The sequence below is a fragment of the Pseudomyrmex gracilis genome, unplaced genomic scaffold (assembly GCF_002006095.1).
Source record: "Pseudomyrmex gracilis isolate BER0280 unplaced genomic scaffold, ASM200609v1 scaffold_35, whole genome shotgun sequence".
Taxonomy (NCBI): Eukaryota; Metazoa; Arthropoda; class Insecta; order Hymenoptera; family Formicidae; genus Pseudomyrmex; species Pseudomyrmex gracilis.
The window spans coordinates 140,630-155,791 of record NW_018020619.1 but is presented as its reverse complement, the minus strand read 5'-3'; the positions used below and the strand labels follow the sequence as shown (position 1 = coordinate 155,791).

The window sequence follows — 15,162 nt, the reverse complement described above, 5'->3', positions numbered from 1 at the left end:
CACGGGACCGCATTAGCGTTAAGCTACACGCTTGGTCGTACTTTAATTAAACCCGTATATACTAACGTTCCCGTTACTTCCCGACTGCATCCGGAAAAAAAGGAGACAATAGCGAGGGCGCTGCAGAAATTGTTGCGCTAGTTGCGTCGCGCGTGTTTTGCGGTGAGAGTTTACCGTCGTGACGGATTAAGGCTTTATTTTGAGCTTTTGAATGAGCGCATTTTACGAAACTATTTTTTGACGTGAACATTGCCGTTATTGTTTTTAGATTAATTATTGTATTTTTTTTAAGTTATCTCTAAGTAAATTTGCAAATGTAATACTGTTATTTTAATAAAAAGCTTTGCAAAAGTTTTTTTTATTACATTTGTTGCCCGGAACATTGATGAGAAACAAACATTTTCAAAATAGCTCTGTGCAATTATGTTTAAAATCATTACACATTTAATAACATCAATTCAACGACAAGATAGTTTAACAAAACAAAAATAGAAAAACTTAAAAAAAACTTTACACGATTCACAATAGAATGACTATAAAATATACGCTCTTTTATCATTCGCAGCAATATTGTGCTACGGCGGAAACAATCTCCCCAAAAAAAAATTTCCATTTCCATGACAATGCGGGCTTCCGAGCGTTACACACAAAGCGGTTTTCACTGCGGAAATTCGCGGGCAAAACCTACCTACGTGGCTACCGATCGCACCAACGAAATGATATCAGTGTCCGCGAGCGGTATGAGCGATTTAATTGAAACATTAAATTTCGCGGATTCAATTAGCGCGAAGTTTTGATAAACCGGCCGCGACGACGGCGAGAAATCGCACCCAGCCGAGCGGAAGAGGAAGGCGCTCGTGTGTACGGCGTGAGTAATATTTTACGAGCATTCATTACGTCGGAAAAAGAGCAGGTGACTACCGTTTTTTCAATATTTGCAATGGAGCCGATGTCCCTGCGACGCGGCTGGTGCACCCGCGCCGGGAATGGAATTCCCGACGGCCGTATCGAAACACAAATTCGCAGTGAAGCCCGCGAGCGACGTAAAATCTCCGCTGTATCTTCTCAATGTCTCCGACCCTCATTATACAAAAATATCTTATTTATTTACGTTATTTGAAAACTTGCAATGAAATGCAAAAGCGCGATAAATTGGATGTGCCTGATCGCACGATACAAAAAAAAAAACAAAAAAAAAAAAAAACAATAGAAAAGAAAAAAACTCCCATGTCTCGCGTATTACATGTATATATTGAAAACTGCAATCTGTGAGTTATTAGCACACAAGCGAAACACAAATGCGACAATCACACGCGATTTTACTTCCGCAGATAAATCGTTGTCAATAACGCGCGCTGCGACACATTTTTATGTTGAATCAAAATGGAAATTTCCGGTAGATAAATGCGCGCTTGTATAAAATGCTTGACTGTCACACGCCGCGCGTACGTATACAATACAAAGTTCTCCGCACGTATTTCCTATTGTGTTTCCGTTTGGATACTCTTCCCGCGTAAAAGCCAGAAAGAAATCGCTTCTCCCCTCCCTCCCCCCCACGGTGCGAACGTTCTCATTTAAAATGAGTGTTTGCGAAAGATCTTCTTTCTGCAACTTCTATTTCTCCGACTAGAATATATATACGCGAGTATATCGGCCGCTTGTCAGATGACAAACTCAGTGAAGAGCGCGGAAAACGGAATGCGGATCGCAATTTCTTTGATGAAACGAACTCGCCGCAGCGGAAAGTCACGCGTTAAGACGCTTGACGCGAAATATGAAATTGTGAACAAATTTGCGAGATTGCGCACGCGTGAGTCGCTCGATTGTAACTGCAATCCATCAAGTGTGGCTCGAATTTAACTAGAAGAAGAATCCAATATTTCTCACTTATTGTTGAACCACTTCATTTTATCGATGCTGTAGGTGAACGCGAAATAAATCGCGGAAACGTGACGTTCCGGATGCGCGTCGAATATTGTGCCTTCGGGACGTATGCTGTGGATAGCTGCATATCCATGCATCCCATTCCCATAGTATTTTTCACAAATATTATACGTGCAACATATCGCACCTCACGATGTGTTGATACGCGCGCGCGAGAGTTTCTTCATCGTCTGTCGTCGCGTCGAGGTCGCTGACACCGCGTGTTCAGTCTTACAACTTCCTCTGTGTGGCGCGATCCCCTTCAGCTTGTGAGACATTATTAGCCTTCGGGACTTTACATCGCGCGCCGAGGCTCATTGCCCTCTCGCCGGGAAACACTCTCCTGAAAGCAAGCGAGCTCGAGCGAGCCACGCCGTTCGTTCTTGCACACGCGGGACTTATTTCCTAAATGTGCTGGGGGTTTATAGCGCGACGCGGAAAAAGAAGTAAAAAGGATAGGCCGTGGTAGAAGCCATGAATACGATGAAGAAATGGGAGTACGGCGGCGATATGAATAGCTGCCATGTCGTTCAAATCTACGAGCTTTCAAGCGCGAGCAGCTTGCGGCGCTTAAGTGCTATATGTTTGCGAAATTTAGATTTCGTCATTATCACACAAACAAAAGAGAAAATTAATAAGCGCGAATTTAGTTAACAAGTCTATTGTTGTACTTCTGTGAGCGAGAAGTAAATTTTAAAAATACATTACCAAAGTATTGTTTTATTAATCTGTCGCATACAGAGACTCCGAAAATGACGTTTCGCAATACAAACTGGGTCTGTGAGACCAACGCGACTTTAAAATCGAATATCTCCGCGAAAAATCAATATTTTTTTAAGTTTGTTGTTTTAAATTGAAAGTTCGAGCGATGCGTTGATAAAATAAAAACAAATGAAAAAAATCTCTCGTAGTTTCAAAGATATAAGTGTTAAAAAAACAAACTAAGTTTTACTAAAGACACCGATTTCAAATTTTTGAGTCGGTTTGGGAGACCCATGTTTGTATGCAAAAGGGTAATATTTTATATATCTTAATTCTTTTCAATTTTGTTGTATAAAAAAGATTTGCTAGAATAACAAGAAATTATTGTTAATATACAACGAGCAAGAAAACTTTGCTCAGTCTATTGAGACTTTTGTTTTGCCAATACAACGTGTTGTGCCAACAAAATACTTTGTCGATGAAAGAAAAACTCAGTAGAAAACTCGAGATCAATAACAAAACTTTTTTTTCCGAGTAAATATAAACGAAAAGGATTTTGCACGTGAAAATATTTTCGATTATGTAAATCTTTTCTCAACAAAAATGTGATCATAAAATGTGATGACGTAGCAAGACGCGAGATGTAGCAAGTAGAATCTACAAGATCGTGAAATTACGTTAATATGGCGTATTATCGTTGTAGAATACGCGTAAATTCCGCTGTTCGCTTACATGTACAATATATATTCGTTACGTCTGCGACATAACGAGATCTGGCATGTTGCAGTGACTAAAGCTACCGTGATGTTCCATTAAGTCGACACGTACCGTTCGGTGGAGACTACATCCGCCATTTCGCGTGTGCGAACATGCAACGCGGAACTTGATTCATTCGCGTTTTCGCGCATCTGCATTATTTTTTTTGGTTGCCAGAAGAGAGAGAGGGAGAGAGAGAGAGAGAAAGAGAGAAGAAAAAACTAAATAAAATAAAATAAGTTTCTCCTGTTTTGAAAAGCTATAGCGACATGTAAATTATAATTGCTCGCGACGTTATATAATTACAGCGAGTCACTCTGTTCTGCGTTACTTCGTGTCTGATATGCAGATATACACGGAGGTTCCACTCTTTGCATGCGACGAAATCACGCGGAATCTAGATGGGAATGGAACGAATGGAAGCGTCAACAAGGAGGAAAGTAAGGGTTGAGTGCGTGGACGGGAAGAGCATTGAGGGAAATTACTGCCCTAGTTGGAATCCGAGAGACAAGGTCCGTGCCGAGAGAGGGAGGATACGAGAAAGGCACTCGTGTGGTCCTTTGCGTACGTGACTACAATAAAGCGTCGTCGGACTGGTCTGTGTATCACACTTCCGAAGTGTATTTGTCACGATTACTCCAAGTCGCTTTGTTGTGTATTTTTGTAGCACATTTTAGCTTTTCAAAACGTCGCCTGTTTACGTCGTACAAATTGTAGCATAGATATCTACGTGACTTAATAGTGACTTGCAGCAATAAGTGAAACATGAGTTTTTTTCTCTCTGTTTATCTCTTTATGATAGAGATAAACATATTGCCTTTTGCTCTCTGTACAACATTTGACTTAATCTCTCATGTTATGCTCGCAACTGAACTTGTTTTATATTTTTTCTCTGTAAATTGTTTTTGCCAGCAATTAAATATAATTATAAATCTTTCTTCTAATAAATAAATCTTTTTTGCTATTCACGCTTCATTCTTCTGATTTGTTTTTTTTTTTTTTTTTTTTTTTTTTTTTTTTTTTTTTACACTGATTTTCGCGACATTACTACATTACATCTCCGTAATCGGCTTCGAGCATCTGAAATAATTCTAATGCCATGCACGTCGGTAATTTAGGTCGTACGTGACTCGCGACTTTGTTGCTTTCGATAAAAAAGAAGTCGCGTCGTATTCAAATTCTATAGCACGCGCCTGTGCATAGCGCGTTTTTCAAACCACATTTCCCGGAAAATAAAGGAACAGGATGTTTAAAGAGATTTTTTTCTCTTCTCTCCGCTTTTTTTTTGTCCCGCTACAGGAAAAATATATAACGTTTTGAATCACACAAATTAATTTCACAGATAAATAAAACTGAAGAATTAAATTTATATTACAGAGACTAAGCTGCCAATAACTTATGTACATAATATTTAATTTTAATTATATTTAACTTATGTATATATTTAACTTCCCTTTAAATCGAATGTATATACCTGCAATTATGTTTAACTGATAACACAAACTGATAACTGATAATTATGTTTACTATGTATATTTAATTTTTATATTTAATTTCTCTTTTAATATGTAAATTAATATACATTAAAATTCGACTTAAATTTAAGTCAAAAATTCACATAAGATGCATTCTTTGCTTTGTATCACATATATGTAAAGTATCCAATTTACCCCTCTATGAAAATTAAAAAATCGAAAACGATACCTTAGCCAGGATTCAAATCCGGACTTCCTGCATCTCGTGCATAAGTTTTTCCAATTATTTTTACATCATCATTGTCCCTTTCTCTTGGAAAATAGAAAATCATTTTTTTCTCAATAAATACCAAGCATTTTTTTTTCTAAAAAAAAGATAATTTTTTTCTCGATGCCGGTGAGTTTTGCATAGCTCACGCGCGTTTAATCTTTACAGAGACAACACTTAATCATGGCGCGGCGCTCGTTTGCCAGAATTAAATTTAATTGCGGCTGCACCGCCATAGTTCTTATCACTGTCAGTATCTCTCGGTGTAAAAATGAGAGCTCGTTTAATCGCGTTCCCCAGTACGCGCGGAACACAACACAGTGTGGATTAAACGCCGAGGAGATGATGATGATGATGATGAGAGGGGAGAGAATTAGAATATCCTCGTCTCAAATTTCTCAGGTGAGAGCGAAGAGAAGAGCGAAGAGAGCGACTTCTCTCCGAATACTTCTCGTTCCCGACATTTCCCGAGGCTTTCCAACGAAATTATTACAGACAGAAGAGAAGTTTCGGCGGATAAACTCGCGCGGGATGGGGAGGAAGAGTAATTAAATTTCAGTGTGTGTATGTGTGTGTGTGTGTGCAACATCCTAAGTGTCAGGAACGAGAAGAGTGGGCCGCGAGCATGGCATTCGTAGCTGTCGCCAAAAACAGGTACAACGACAATGCATGGCAAAGCGCGGCTATGCCGCTCTGTTATTGCAGACTTAAATAATCCCGGAGTGGCAGAGAAAGAGGTGGTTCAGAGAATCGGCTTAATTAATTGGAAAGAGAGAATGGGAGATTCTTATTTCCAAAATGGTGCGCATCTGGTTTTGCTGATTGCGTACGTATGAGAAATTTGTTATTACACTTTCTTATCAACAATTAAGACTTAAGGCTCGTTGAAATTGTCAACAAGAAATATATAAGACCTTACGAGCCATACGCAGGAAGTTCGTGCGGAAACTGTGCGTGTATATATATATATATACATGTAACGAATTCTACTTGTAAATTTTTACAAGTGAGTGTTTTTTGAGTTGAGTTTTCCTGCGTATGGCTCGTAAGACCTTATATATTTCTTGTTGACTTTCTTATCAACTTTAATTGTTTCTCTTTTTCTAAATTTTTGTCTATATATTTGCGTTCTTTTGTTTACGTGGTACGTCGAGTTGACGTTACTTTTCATAAAAGACGTTTTTATAAGCGTTCTAGTAAAAAGAATCGCAAAATGAAAGAGACTTATCCAATCGCTGCGCGCAAGTTTTCTTGTGTGTGTGTGTGTGTGTGCGTCGCTTTCGTGAAAAGACGAGCGATAAAACGCGAAGTAAATCATAGACGCGCTTCTTGGTATAGCTGTGAAGAGAAGAATCGGGTCTTCGCGCGAGGGTTTTACGAGGAGGCGACTCCGAAATGTAGGTCAGGACGAAAAGAGGGAAGAACTGACCCAGCAAAAATGCGAGAGCGCGAGCGTGCCAGCGCGGTTTGTCGCACGAAACGAAGAAGAGAAAGAAAACGAGGGAAGAATAAGGGGAGGAGGGGGAGAGAATTCTATTGTGTCTTGTGAGAAACCTCACGTGCAACAAATGGAATTATGTAACAAATAAAAACCTTTGACGTAGAAAAGTTATAAATGCCGAAAAAAACTACAAGCTACAAGACCAGATATTTTCTCTATTAAAAATGGCGGTTTAGTTTTCGCAATGTAAAACGCGGCGAACGCGTCACATATAATCCACAACCGAATCGATCTTTTTCCTTCCGAGAACTGGGCGCGGATTTGAACTCGGTCTCGGTAGTTCGAGATTGGAACGGGCTTAACGCGAATATATGACTGCGGATAGCGATGTCCATTGGCCAGTGTTGTAGCCATAATTCCTCGCGGATCTCGCTCTAAACCGGTAAATGTTGTTTTCTGGATAATTTCCAAGTCAAATGACAATAATCCGATCTGGTTCGATGTGGCCTCAATCAAAAACTTGAACGATAAACATATATCTACGTTATATGCGTAACTTCTGCGTGGAAACAGATGCAAAATGAATTAACGATATTGCTGTTGCAATTGCAATGCCGTACACTATCACTTAGTAACAAACATATTAACGATGCCACCTGATCCTTAATTAATTATGCAAATGCATACACGCACGAGAGGCAACAAATGTAATGCGGCTTTAATAAATCAATTAAGAAATAGGACTTTTTGTGATTATACGCTGTATATAAATACGAAATATATATTTTAACATTTTGTAAATTAACTATTTGCATTTAGCTGTCTCTTCTAAAAGAACACGAAATAATGACTGGTTATTATATGTGGGACATTATTATTAATTATATAGAACAAAATGACGCAAGCGCAAAATTTGTTTTCTACTATTTTGTGACAAAATTTTGTATCAAGTTGCTGGTAGATGAGAAAAGTCTGCATAAAAAACACTAAATTATTTTTCAGTTTTAATTTTTTTAAATGTGGTAAATTACAAATTAACATACTTTTGAAATGAATTGTTTTAATTTCCTTTGAAGCAAACCTCGTAATTTATTACACGGGGACTGTGATTTCGTTCGAGACTGCTCTCTGATCCGCTTAGATATTAAACGTGAAGCGGTAAAACGGTAAAGCTTGAATCCGCCGATATCCGCCGGGTCGTAATGATAAACCCGATTTGCATTCTGCGTTCCACGACTGCCGTGATTTAAACGATTCTGCCTGCCTCGGCTCGTCGCCGACGGCGCGATTCGGCGTGTGTCCGCCAGCCAGCGATCGGGGTAAATAAATGTCGGTCTGGCAAATTGAACGGATATTCCTGCTGCGATTCGTGCAAACGCTGTCAAATTCGAATGCGTTGAATTTGCAACACGTACGTCGCGCCGCGTGCGCGCGCGCACGAGTCCGGTGCATCGAAGTTCTCGTTAACAAGCAGCGCCGCGCAAAATCACTTTAGTAATGCTACTCCATAAACATCGAATCGCATGAATAAAAAGTAGAGCCAAATGTTTTGTAACACGAGAAAGCGAGATGAGCTTCGTTCGCTTCACGGAGTAAAAAGTTTTAGACGAAAGCTCGTTGTATAGGTATTTTCCATCTATATGTGTGTTTTGTATGAATAATTCTATTCTACTATTTTTTTCATCATCGTTACGGCGCGTCAATAACATTCGTGTAAATGTATACACAAATACATACATATATATTTTATATATATATATATGTAATATGTATATAACGCACGAATTTTTATAGAAAACTGTGATAAAAAATATTCGCTGTTGTAACAATAATTATATATATTTTATGTATAGTCAGCGTTTATTATTCATAAATCAATGAAAAGATAAATTTTCAATATCGCGAAGTTGTTCGCGCGCGCATTTATCAATACTCTGTACACACATAGGTATGTTAAGTGGCTATATACGCGTATGTATATAGGATGCACAGATGTGTCTGTTTAGGTGTACGAGTGGCACTATGCATCGATGCATCAAGATACGCAGTTTGCACCGCGATCGGTATCGAGGCCAATCGAGTTGGCTGAGCGCCAAACATGAAAATATATTAACATACGAATAAGTTCAGATATCCGCTGAGAGCGGTCGAATAACGTGTTTTATAGCTCACCGCGTCCGCACATCAAGCGGACTTCCGCTCCTGTCGCCGATCTGCTCCTTCGAGCGAACCGCCCGGCGCTGCTCGGAAAGAACTTCTCTCTCACTGTGCGAGTCTCTCGAGTGTGCAAGCGAGAGGCGCTTTTCCCATCGTCTGCAGACGACACGGTTGTGATTTCCGGCGATTTCTGTTTACGAGGCAATCTGATCTGAAGTCGCGAGTGTTCGGCAAGATCGGGAAATATCGTGCCGATAGTTTAAAAGGGTTTTTTATATGTACGATATAAGAAGGAAGAAAACGAACATATCTAAACCTTTTTGGAGATGTATGTGTGTGTTACTTCTCGCAGAATGTTTGAACGCAGATAAACACGTGAATCAAGATTTGCACAAAATCTTGCGTTCTTCTCGAAAGATTTTATAAATTCGAGAATATACAAGAGAAAGCGAATACATCGGAAAAAGAATATCACGGAAAAACAAGATTACAAACTCAAATTAACAATCTGAAAGTAAATTTTAGATTCTTGGAATTGACTTGTGAAAATGGTATTGATTTTGTGAAATCTCTGAATGACTGTGAAAATTATAACCTACTTATCGGAGAACAAACTTCAGACTCCGAATGACCCCGGCAATTATACGCGTGCAGAAGTTTAGGTACCCAGTAACTTCGAACCAGAAATCGCTTTTCGTTTTCTTCTGAATTGCTTTTACTTTAAAATTTTCCAAACTCTTCCGAGGCGGAAAACTTTCATAAAGATCGTCAGAATTTCACGTTGTCACATGTGTTGTACATTAAAGAAGAAAAGTCTCCAAAGAGATAGGTTTAACTATACATGAAACACAAAACAAAATTGGAGTTTCTTCAATTAAAGTCGACGTTACGGGCTGCCGCAAAAATAAATAGTTCATTTAATTGCATACGCGATTATAAATTCTTAAAGCACTATCTACTGTGCGCACACAGTAAAAAATTATACGTCTATATGTTAAATTGAAATAACACGATTTCTTATGTTATCCCGTTTATTACTTCAATATAAAGTTAACGTACAACATGTGGTAGATTTACGTCGGCTTTATTTATAACTTAACATTTTACGTGTCACTTAAAAATAGAATATTATTTTGAAAGCTTTTAACACAATTATTTAAATTAATTTACATGTCTCAGAGTCAATTCAACATTCTAAGAAAAGTTAAAAAAGTAAATCTTTTAAAATAATTATAAACTCTGACATATTAAATAATCAAATTTTCTAAAATCGGAGTTAAAATAATTATCCTCTATTAATTTAACACAAAAATTATGTTCTGTTTGAAATACATTTCTTACGAGTTATTGTAACTACTCTTCCGTGTAAGTTTTAATTATTTTATGTTATTTTTATATCACATTTAAAGTCAAAATAACAAATATAAATGTAAAATTTGCGTCAATTACTTAACGTTACTAGTTTATCAACAAGTAACACATGACAAATGAGTTAATTTCATACTTTTTATAAATTTTTATAAATAAAAATATTTGTTCTAAATTGTTATAATTAATATTTTTTACATGTTCCGAGAAGCTCACTCAAACTAAAATTAAAATGTTTTTTTTTTTACAACGTAGTTTAATTGTATTGATGTTGCGTCAACAGAATATATATTTCAATTAAACTGATGCTGTTGATGCAACATCATTTTTTTCCGTATATAAAACATCTCTTTTTCGAAACAACGTTCGAAGAAGTACAAATATCAGAGCACCTTATTTGCACTCTCTGAGTTGATGCTAACGAATGAAAGCATTGCTTTGGTTCAGAAACGAACAACTTCTAAAACCATCGCGACATGCGATGTTGCCTCGTGGTTGAGAAAACTTACATATGTTTCAAACTGTCGCTAGATTTGCGCACAGAAATGTGCATATAACCTGAAGTTACATCGTAACCGCTAACTTTCGAACACTCGTCGTCTCAGCAAGCTCCGTGATATAGGCTTGCAAGCTCTTATCGGCAAGTGCGCAGAGTCGTTACCGGAACGGGGAAAACTTACGATTTACATGGTTAGTTTACCGAACGGCTTTGCTTGCAAAACTCATCTCAACGTCGCGATAGCGTGATGTTCTCGGTTTTATGAAGAGAGAAACGAGAAACGACTTTGATTTCTCTGTCATTTTGTCTGGACGAAACGCACGTGTTATTTATATTCCCCACATTTTATTTGTAAACTCTACAGAAATATGGACTATCGCGCATAAATTGCAGTAACCGTAACGTAAGAATTAGTCGATCATATTAAGAATACGGGAAAGGAAACCGAGATGAAGCGCCGAATTGAGAAAATGCTTGCACGGAATGTGGGAGGTCCAGATTTGATTCCTGGTCAAGGTGTCTTTTTTACGATGAATTTTTTAATTTCCATAAGAGAGGAGTAAATTAGATATGTCACATGTGTGATGTAAACCACGCAACTTACGTGAATTTTCGAATTAAATTTAATTCAAATTTCCAAATGTATTTATTTACGCGTTTAAGAGAATAAATACACAGAAAGATAGATTGGATTAATCTGAATCAAAAAGTCACGTATTACTTTGCAAAATTCGCAATAGTCATTGAGTGATTAATTAATTAATATATGTCACTAAATGAGCGTGTTGAAAGTGTCCGGACTCTGTAGGCGTGTTTGATTTTCAATTGTAAATAAAAGTGGCTTATTTCATGATTTCTCCTAACAGCAAGAGGCGGAGTAAATGAGTGACGTGTGACACGGCTTTTTGCGAGCTGATTTTCACAACTGAAAATCACGCACGCCTACAGAGTCCAGACCATCACTTCTCCCGCGTTTATTGGATCACAAATATTAATTAATTACTCAATAACTATTGCAAATTTTGCAAAATTGTACATCCGGCGTATTGACTTTTGTATCGATTTTAATACTTAGTTGCATATTAAGAATTTTTTAATTATAAAGTTGCTATTTTTTTCGAACATAAACGATTATAATTGATCAATTCTTATGGTATATCTTACGTTACAACTACGACAATTTATATGTAAAGGCCTTATGTTCTATAGACTCTGTCGTATATAAAATATCATACAAAGAAACAATTAAAACAAAAAATAAAATAGAAACAAAATTATTACAAAAGCTTTGATACTTTTAAAGAATTCAATACAATTTGTTTTTGTGTAACTACACAATGTTCTCAATTTTTGTGTCAAATAAATAAAGTTGAATACGTCGAACAATTTTAACGACAAATCTGTGAAATCGGATCACTGACTTTTAATGCGCATCTTCAAACGACGATCACGTCGCACAGTCAGTGAAATGGCTGCAGCTGATAAGCCAGAATGCATCGAATATGTAACAATGTAACGGCACAGTTTGTCGTGATATCGCGCCTTGATGCAAATGTAATTTAAACGTGATATTTCACGTAATAACGAAGATAATGACGGGTGTGTAACAGCGATTATTTTCACAAAGAGCAAGATAGATTTACATAGAACAGATTTTTCTCAACGTTAGAAACAAAGAGAGCGTATATAATAAAAGTACATATGTTTTTTAACTTGACCACCTCATTCGCGATCAATAACAGAACGCTTATAAAATATAATTTTTACAAAAACAAATACCATTTTCACAAGTCAATAGATTCGAAGGGTTACTGTCAGGTTGTTAGGTTGTTAATTAAAATTTGTAATCTTTTTATATTTTGATATTCTTTTTTTGTTTGATATAAAGTACACCGGACTCTCGAGTTTGTGCTCGTTAATCGACAAATGGTAGTGCAATTTAATTTTTAATTCAATTGTATGCGTGTGTGCATCCCGTGCTCACGACGAAAATGAATTACACGCTCATGTATCACTTCGAGTTACAATTTCATGGGAACATTTTTGCAAAGAAAACTTATTTAATTCAATATGTGGCGGAACTAAATTTTTAACTTTGTTCTCTGCGTAGATTGTCACATTTTAATGGATCACATTATCTAAGTCTGAATTTCGTTTGATTTCTATAAATTGCCGAAAATGTACGCCACTTGCAACGCATTTGTCAGTGGGACACCACGCATTACATTTGTGCTTTCTCCTTTTTCTTCTACATTTTCAACAAACGTCGATACCATTCGACTTTAATCTGCAGCCGTCGATTGTTTCTTTCTTGAACGTTATCCTTGTTCACAAAAGGTACACAAATGGGTGCGTTTGCAGGCATTGCATATCGGACATCGGAGTTAGCCATCTTTTCGCGATAGCTCGCAGCAAACGCGCGCGAGTTACTTCGCCGCATTGTCCGCGGACGCACGTGTACCTACCCCCGTTGAAAGATAGTAGCTCCTGGTTATTGCGCGCGAGAGTTTCGCGTATTGTTCCGACCAGCGGCTATTACGTTCGTATTATTTTCTGCGAGCTAGAAATCGGACCGAGCTTAGTGGCAGGGTTTCATTTTCCGTGGTACAACTCAGCGCGCGCGCGCGCGTTCTGGTTGCAAGTTTGACCCTGGAAGAAACTCGCGAACGACACGGCGCTATCGATTCCTAATAAGCCAAAGTATCGCGATGGTAAACTTATGATACGTCGTAATAAATCTGTTTATCCAAACAATTTGTTCATATCAGATAAATAAAAAGTGCAGAGTTTCGGATTATCTTTTTTTTTCTTTTATTTCAGTACAACTGAATTGATTTTGAATTTTTCTAATTAATTTCTATTATATATAGTTTCATTTTATCACGAATAAAATTTACGTGATAAAATATTCAATTTTTTCAATTGAAAAGTCGGGAATGAGATAAAAAAAAAACGAGAGCAAGGTGAGAAATTTATTTCAGAATGATCTCTCGGCGGCATTTCCGTGGGCCATTACGAATTGATATCTGCCGCGCGCACGAAGTTGTGGGTGGACAACATCAGCGACAGCAATCGCTACATTCGCCGATAGTTACAAATCGATGAGCAGCGCGAAAAGATTACTATCGATCGCACATTTTCAAACGGATTTGCGGATCTCGCGAAAAGAAAGAAGTTCGTGCACGCTCGCAAACGTAATCGGATTCACGGACAATATAACGCGATGCTTAACCCCATCCGTGGAATTAATCGTTTGTTGACCGAGACGGTGCGGTCGGAAAACGCTCGTTCATCACGCCGATCGTTGACTCGATTTCTTCTTCGCACGCGGTTTGTTGTACGATAAAAGCGATTCGATCGAAAGAAAAGACAAAAGATAAAGGAGATTTATTCTAACTAAAAATAGTGCGACTCATTTGGATTTTTCTGCTTCGTGGAATCCCGATTGGACTAAAGTCACAACGAGTTTAGGATTTTATAAACATTTCGCAAGAAGTCATCAGTTTCCCAGAAGAAGACTAATTTTGTCTTCAAAAGAAACATCTAATTATAACTCGACGGTGCGATCGATAAGAAGCGCGCGTTAAATTTTATATATACATATATATATGTATATCTTTAATAAAAATTATTCAACAAAAAGTATTTTAATCGTCAGAATATGTAGGAAAGCTCAGGACACAAAATGACATCCAAAATATCAAAATATTATCAAAAACCAAAACATATGCACTCTTATATATTATTAAAATACTATATTACATTTTATATTATTAAATATTATAATAATTAATATTATATTATTAAAAGAATAATATATTATATATATATATATATATATAATATTGGATACATTGTATAATAGTCACTTTTTTTAGCTTTAAAAAACAATACTATTAATCTTATATATTTTCCTACCAGAAAAAGCGTGTGTAAATAATCACAATCAATTTTATCGATCTTGATTGTTGCCATTTTTATCTCGACGCTGATTGGACGTTTCTCGGATGTGTTTCTCGATTCATGTCGTACGAATCAAGAGACACGGTACTGTCTCGCACCGTTCGAGCGCGACATCGTTGCGCGTCTTTAAAAACGTAACTAAAATAAAGTCACGTGACAGGGAAGAAAGGAAAAACACCACGTGACTACAGTCACGTGACTTTATTTTAGTCACGTTTTTAATGACACATGACTAAGTACAGTCACGTGACTTTATTTTAGTCACGTTTTTAATGACACATAACTAAGTACAGTCACGTGACTTTATTTACGTGTTGTTTTTCCACTCCTCTCTTTCACTATTTTTTAGGTTTGATTTTCATGCGTTATTTTTGACATCTCTCTAATGGGAATTATATAGTTTGTGAAACGTATATACTAGCTGTCATCGCGGTGACAGATTGTGTTCACTGACACTACACGTTAAAATAAAAACAATAATAGCATGCGCGTAGCGCGCGTCTCTGTTGTACTAGTTATATTAAAAAAAAACATTATTTAGTACTAAACACGATCGTGCAAATTTGCCAACTTACTCCATATTTAGAGTTAATTGTCATATGTCTGTTAT

The 15,162-nt window shown here is 37.1% G+C and overlaps 1 protein-coding gene across 7 annotated transcripts in view; it reads right to left on the bottom strand.

The window, feature by feature from the left end:
• LOC109852765 (acetylcholine receptor subunit alpha-like) overlaps window positions 1-15,162 on the bottom strand; it is a 147,103-nt gene that overhangs the window by 111,384 nt on the left and 20,557 nt on the right. Inside the window, exon 1 of one of the 7 annotated variants that reach the window (XM_020424233.1) lies at window positions 1,888-1,967. The exons of 5 other annotated variants lie outside the window; for them this stretch is intronic. The gene's annotated coding sequence lies outside the window, so the exon portion shown is untranslated. Of the gene's footprint in view, window positions 1-1,887; window positions 1,968-15,162 lie in introns of those variants that run through there. One more of the 7 variants, XM_020424236.1, reaches the window with a different exon arrangement.